The sequence below is a fragment of the Dipodomys merriami genome, unplaced genomic scaffold, assembly GCF_024711535.1.
Source record: "Dipodomys merriami isolate MVZ:Mamm:240054 unplaced genomic scaffold, mDipMer1.0.p SCAF_7, whole genome shotgun sequence".
Lineage (NCBI taxonomy): Eukaryota > Metazoa > Chordata > Mammalia > Rodentia > Heteromyidae > Dipodomys > Dipodomys merriami.
The window spans coordinates 20,979,396-20,985,829 of record NW_027206290.1 but is presented as its reverse complement, the minus strand read 5'-3'; the positions used below and the strand labels follow the sequence as shown (position 1 = coordinate 20,985,829).

Sequence of the window (6,434 nt, the reverse complement as noted above, 5' to 3'; positions counted from 1 at the left end):
TCCTTCATTTTGTAAGCACATAGGGACAGGGTTGAACCCTTAAAATACAATAAGACATGATGTGTGTTCTTAGAGGGGCCACAGAAAATAAAGGAATTATGTTTGAAAAGGATGTACACAAGGAAGTATTTTTAATAATTGTGTCCAGTATTATATCGAATGTCTATGTCTACAGTCAAAACTCCAATTTGGGGACATACATAGAATAAAAAAACACTTGTTTGACGTCCAGATGCTGACCACAGGCTGTGTTCTTACACTGACTATAGAAAGAGAAGGCAGAGTAAACCTATCCCATATACACCTCAGCCCAGACCCCACGCAGGTCGGTATTGTGAATGGGGAGACATGGGGTATGGGGGAGGTTTATCTGCAAATCAAATGTTTTTCTCTGCTAAATCTGAAGAAACTTCATGTGTTCTTTGCCTTCAAGGAGCATACAACAGGCTAAAGAGTATAACCCAGGCACTAGTGGCTCAAGCTTGTAATCCTAGCTAGGAAAAAGGCTGAGATCTGAGAGTTGTGGTTCAAAGCCAGCCCAGACCCGAGAGTTCATGAGACTCTGATCTCCAATTAACCAGCCAAAGGCCAGAAGTGGAGCTGGGGCTCAAGTAGTTGAGTTCCAGCCTTGAGTGAAAAAGCTAAGGGATAATACCCAGGACTTGCATTCAAGCCCCAGGACTAGCACAGGCATGTTCATACATGCACATGTGCACATGCACATGGACACACACACGCGCGCGCACACACACACACACACACACACACACACACACACACACACACACACATACTATTTAAGAAAGAATAGTAAAGAAAGTGGATAAACACTGAACTAGAACAAAGCTCTACCTGAGGAGATTAGAAGTGTATAAAAGATATGTCATCCTGGGAGAAGGTAGAAAGCAGGGATGGGAAAAACAGGGCAGAAAAGACCCCCCCACACACAAAAAGGCCCATATGTAAGCTTCCAGGAAAAGGAAAAGGTAAACAACACACAATGCAATCCTGTGGTCGAATAAGATAAGGTCTGAGAAGGGTTTATTGGATTTAGCAATTAGGAGGTCACTGGTCACTTAACCTCTTTGTGCTTCTGTTTCAATACTTGTTAAATTAAATTGAAAAATAATCTCTAAGGCAACTTACAGCCTAAAGTCTCTCTTACCAGGTTGGGTCTTTGTGTACCCAGAGACACACAAACATATCCACACATTTACACACACTCCCAATACACATGCTAATTTTCTTCCTTAATCTAATTTTCCTATCTCTCTGCAGCTATATTTGCCTTTGGAGAATTCTAGTTCTCTTTGTTTAATTATAACAATGCTCTGAAATAAATCAGTTATGAGAGTCTACAGTGCTCTGAGAAACTGAGCTGCTGGACAATAAGCTGGTTATTAGCAGTTCCCATAAACATTTCTAATGCTTGTAAATGTCTGTTGCAATGCAATAAACATTTTAGAATGTCTATGCTGGATTTTGTCATTTCTTTTTTTAAAAAAATGACTCTAAAACCCATGTTCATTCAAATAAAGCAAAAAAATTATTTCTTAACTATATCATATGTTCATTAGCTGCTAAGTGCTTGTATGGGTCAGATGATAAAATATTTGCTTGGGAAGTGTCAGTGAATAAGACAAATAATTCATGGCTTCCAGTTGCTGAGGAGGAGGAAGGATGGGTATAAGTAACATCAGCAGGACTCAGATACTGCTGTCATCTGACCTCACTCAGGACAAGTTCTGACCTTGAACCTGTTCCTGAGGAACACCAAATGTCTTGGTACTCCAACTGAAGCAATGGTAGCATAGACAATAAATAGCCTCTCAGCACCATGGGAAGCCATAGACCTCTGAGAAGGAAGGGTCCTTCTCAGAATTACATTTTGTTTGTGTGTGTGTGTGTGTGTGTGTGTGTGTGTGTGTGTGTGTGTGTGTGTCCATCTGTCTGTCTGTCTGTCTGTCCTGGAGCTTGAACTCAGTTCCTGAGCACTGTTCCTAAACAAAGCTAGTGCTCTACTATTGGAGCCCTAGCCAAGCTCCTTTGTAGTTTAGTGAAGATAAGAGTCTCACAAATTTTCCTGCCCAAGCCAGCTTTGAACTGTGATCCTCAGATCTCAGCCTCCTGAATGGCTAGGATTACAGGTATGAGCCACCGGGGCCCAACCCAGCTTCAGAATTACGTGTTTAAATGTCTAAAAGATTATCAATTAACTTAATCCATATTTTTAAGTTACTGATAAAATCATATATATATATATCTACATATACATGTATATATAAACATATATATATATATATATATACATTTACTTTAAGTAACTAGTTGAGCAGGTATCTTAATGAGGTTGCTTTGGTGTGTTTTTGTTTTTGTTTTTATAAGCATCAAGGATGCTTATAAATCCTGTACCATGTTCTGAAAAGATCTGTGGCTTCTTAGTGATGACAGAGTCACACATTGGGCTAATAATTCCTCAGTGTCATGACTACATTTATAATTGAATAGACTATTATGTTTCAGTTAGGAGTTAATCAAATGGAAGACTTCTTCCTGCTCAATTCACCAACTCCCCTGAGTTCCCTCCACAGACACCCCTCCTCAGGGTCTGCGCCCTCCCCACCCCATTCTAGGGCATTCCACCAACTCAGGATTCTCTCTTTGAAATAATATCACTGCACCTTCACTTGTAGAGCTGCATGAATGAAACTCCCAGATGTGTAGCTTGTCCATTATTTGGGTCACACTGCCCTCCGATGGCCCTCTTCATGAAGGGGTTACATTAATAATACATCCACAACAAAGCAGCCTTTTAGGGCATCAGACCAAACCTGCAAATTAATGCATGGGTTCATCACAATTCATTAATCAAACTCAGAGTGGATTTAACAACAGATTATTAAAGACTCAAAATTATATCCACGGGGGTGGAGGGGGGGGAGAAAAAGCAGCGCCCAGAGGGTCAAATGTAATGTGAATGGTTTTGCATAAAACTATAAACCTGCTATTAAATTAAAAACAGGAAAAAATTATGTTCATGCCTTATCTCCAGTCATTTAAAAAAAAAGGACTGCCATATTAATTTATTTTTTTTACTGTTCCTGGCTACACAGTAAAAAAGACTCAAAGGTTAAAATGCAATGGTTCTTTTGATATTTGGTTGAGTAACTTACACTAATATATACTGGCAGAGGTGAAGAAATTAATAAAATTGTTCCCATAATTCATTACTAATGGAACACTGTCAGTGCTTTCAACTGACAGTTCACACAAATTGTCCTGAGACACTGAGACACTTTATGGTGTCCCACTTCAGGATGAGACAAAGCAAAACTCAGCTCCTCTGAACCCCTACTGTCTGATCTCTCACTTTCTAGGGTAGGTTCTTGACAAACTGGTCTGTTCTCTTTGTGAACAAAAGAGAGACACACAGAGAGACAGACAGAGACAGACAGAGGAGAAAACAGAAGTAAAAAGTATGATTTAACATTCCTTTCATTCAAGAAATTTCAGTAGATTTATTGGAGATTCTGCAAAACTTATGAACATACCAAATGATATTTTAAAAACTGGCAAGAAAATTTTTTATTTCGTGCAATGAATTTTTTTAAGTTAATGTCTACAGCAGCAATCATGGATCAAGAGTATAACATTAATAAGAGGTATGGGGGGAAATTAATGAACTGTATGACTTTGACAGTTTCACTCTTTTCCCATTACAATTGATCCATTAGTATTTTCTGTTTTTGCAAACCCATATGCAAATTGATTAGCACATGCTGAGTAAGATAGAGAAGAAACAAGTCTAGAAAAACAAAATGTTTTGTTCAACTTGTAGGTTCTTGTTTTATATATATATATATATGTATGTATGTATGTATGTATATATACATGTATGTTCAAACTATTGTTTGGTGATACTGTGTCTATTTTAAACTCTAAATTCTTAAAAGGCAGGGATGATGCTTTTGTTATCTATCTAAGACAAATAATAACTTCCATTTGAAAATAAGCTCTTTAACATTGGTCGTATCAAGATAGAATGAAATGACCAAAAGCACCAAATGTCATAGAATATATGAATAAAATACTGCCATACCTGCAGAGCACAATAGAAAACAGTCCAAGACAGCATCTTCAAAGTACTTTATTCATAGAGTGAGATTGTAATATAACATGACTCAGACTGGAGCTCGGGGTGATATTGTCATGGTTACATCCTGAGCAAGAAGCACACAGTCTATTTTCTAACCCACCCACCCTCAGCCCTGGAACTCCTCCCTGCTGGCTCAGAATCCATCGTAACACAGCATCACAGACAGCCTCTGCTAATTACTCAGTGCTCATAAAAATGAAATGTATTTACTCAATCCAGGTACAATACCTGGCACACATTATTAAAATTAAAAAACAAAATCCTTTCCCTCTTTCCAAATGAAACTATGTTATAGACTTTCTTTCCAAAACTCACCATTAACTCTCCCAAGGCTTAACTGCAAGTAAACACACAGTACAAACATTTTGGGTTTTCTACCATGAATGAGCCTGAGATCTTATGCAGCTGTTTGTCATTGGATCACAAGGGAAGATGTATACATTGCATGGCAAAGTTCTCTTCGCTTTACACACAACTATAAAACCCCTAACCTCCAAAGATCTACTTCATTGTCAAAAATAAAGTAGATCTTAAGTTTTGCGTGCCGGTAGTCTGGGCAAATGAATTCTACTGAGAGCCTTGTTTCTCTTGGGTGAAATAAGTAGGCCAATTACAAGAACTACTACAGTGTATAAAGCCCTTACCTGACATTCGCTAGTAGGTGACATGAAACAACTCAAGACGCCAGTGATGTGGGTTTTGTCATCCTTGCCTTCCTGAGCAGGAAATTGAAGGAATGGAGGTGATTCACCTCGGGTAACACAAAGGAATTGACCAGCCAACATGCAAGGTGACACTGAGCCCCAGTGACACAAATACTCTCTTTTGATGCTCTTTGTACATTGTCCCCATCTGTGCCCTCTATTAGAGCTACCACAAATCACAAAAATAAACAATGGAAGAAAGATCTGGACCCTAACATGTTGTGGAACCAAGTCTCCACCTTCCCCAATAAAGATGGCAGAATAGCAACATTGTCAACACCCTGGACTGTGACATCAGACTGCATTTCACATCTATGACTTCTTTATATGTACAATTTTTTTATCTTGTTGCCTTGGTGTTCCTATAGGGAAAATTGTCAATAAAAACAACATCATAAGGTTGTAGTAGAAATTAAATGAGTTAATAAAGCTGAAGTGCTCAGTGAAAGAGAGGATTGCATAAATATTGAACTATTTGATGCTACTTTAACTCTTAGGACTATAATGGAAGCAGATAGGGTCAGCCATGATTTAGCATGCAAGTTGACTAATGTCTCTCACCAAGTTTTATTGAATTTCTAAACCTCTGCAAACACTGGAGGCCTGGGTCAAATGTAAGAGTGCCTGTCTAGAACTTTGCAGCCAGAACAACAAAACAGCCTTGAAGTAGTTTTAGTCTAAAACATTTGTGTCAAATTCTTTGACACAGAGAATAAACTAGTCATTCTCAGTGAGTCTTAGTTATATAACTCTGCTTAGTCATATAACATGAAATAATGTCATCTACCATGTCCAATATATGATAAAAAAAACAAAGTCCCTAAATACTTCAGAATTCTTAGTAAATTAAAAATTAAATATTAGGCCAGGCAACAGTAGCTCATGCCTATAATCCTAGGTACTCAGGAGACGGAGATCTGAGGATCACAGTTCAAAGCCAGCCTGGGCAAGAAAGTCCATGAAACTTTTATCTCCAATGAACCACTAGAAAACCAGAAGTGGCGGTGTGGCTCAAGTAGTAGAATGTTAGCCTCGAACTGACTAGCCTAGGGACAGCGCCCAGGCTCAGAGTTCAAGCCCCACAACCAACAATAAATAAATAAAAATTACTATGTTGAAAACAAGCTATGCAACTTGTAGGTGGGGATATGAGGAAAATACTGGGGGAGAAAAAAGGAAATGGTGATATTGCCCAAAAAGAAATGTACTCATTACCTGACTTATGAAATGATAACCTCTCTGTACATCACCTTTATAATAACAACTTAAAAATTAATAATGATAAATGTTTAATGGCCATTCCATAAAATCTTAATTAGACTTTGGATACATTACATTTAGAGATAGGAATGTAGCACATTGGTGCAGCATTTCCCTGGCCCAAAGGTAAACAATAAAGTATAAATTCCTTCTCTGAGAAAGCTTCATACTCTAAATCACTCAGGTAAAAATGTCCAAGTGAAAGCTAGTAACTCACACCTGCCTGCAATCCTAACTCCTCAGGAAGCTGAGATCTGAGGATCAGGATTCAAAGCCAGCCCAGGCAGGAAAGCTTCTGAGACTCTTAGCTCCAA

At 38.4% G+C, this 6,434-nt stretch overlaps 1 non-coding gene across 1 annotated transcript; it reads left to right on the top strand.

Annotated features, from left to right (window-relative positions):
* The first annotated feature begins 223 nt into the window (after nucleotides 1-223).
* On the top strand, nucleotides 224-352 carry LOC138817382 (small nucleolar RNA SNORA51). Its single transcript, XR_011368839.1, has one exon. It is a non-coding gene; the product is annotated as a small nucleolar RNA SNORA51 (small nucleolar RNA).
* Nucleotides 353-6,434: the final 6,082 nt, after the last annotated feature.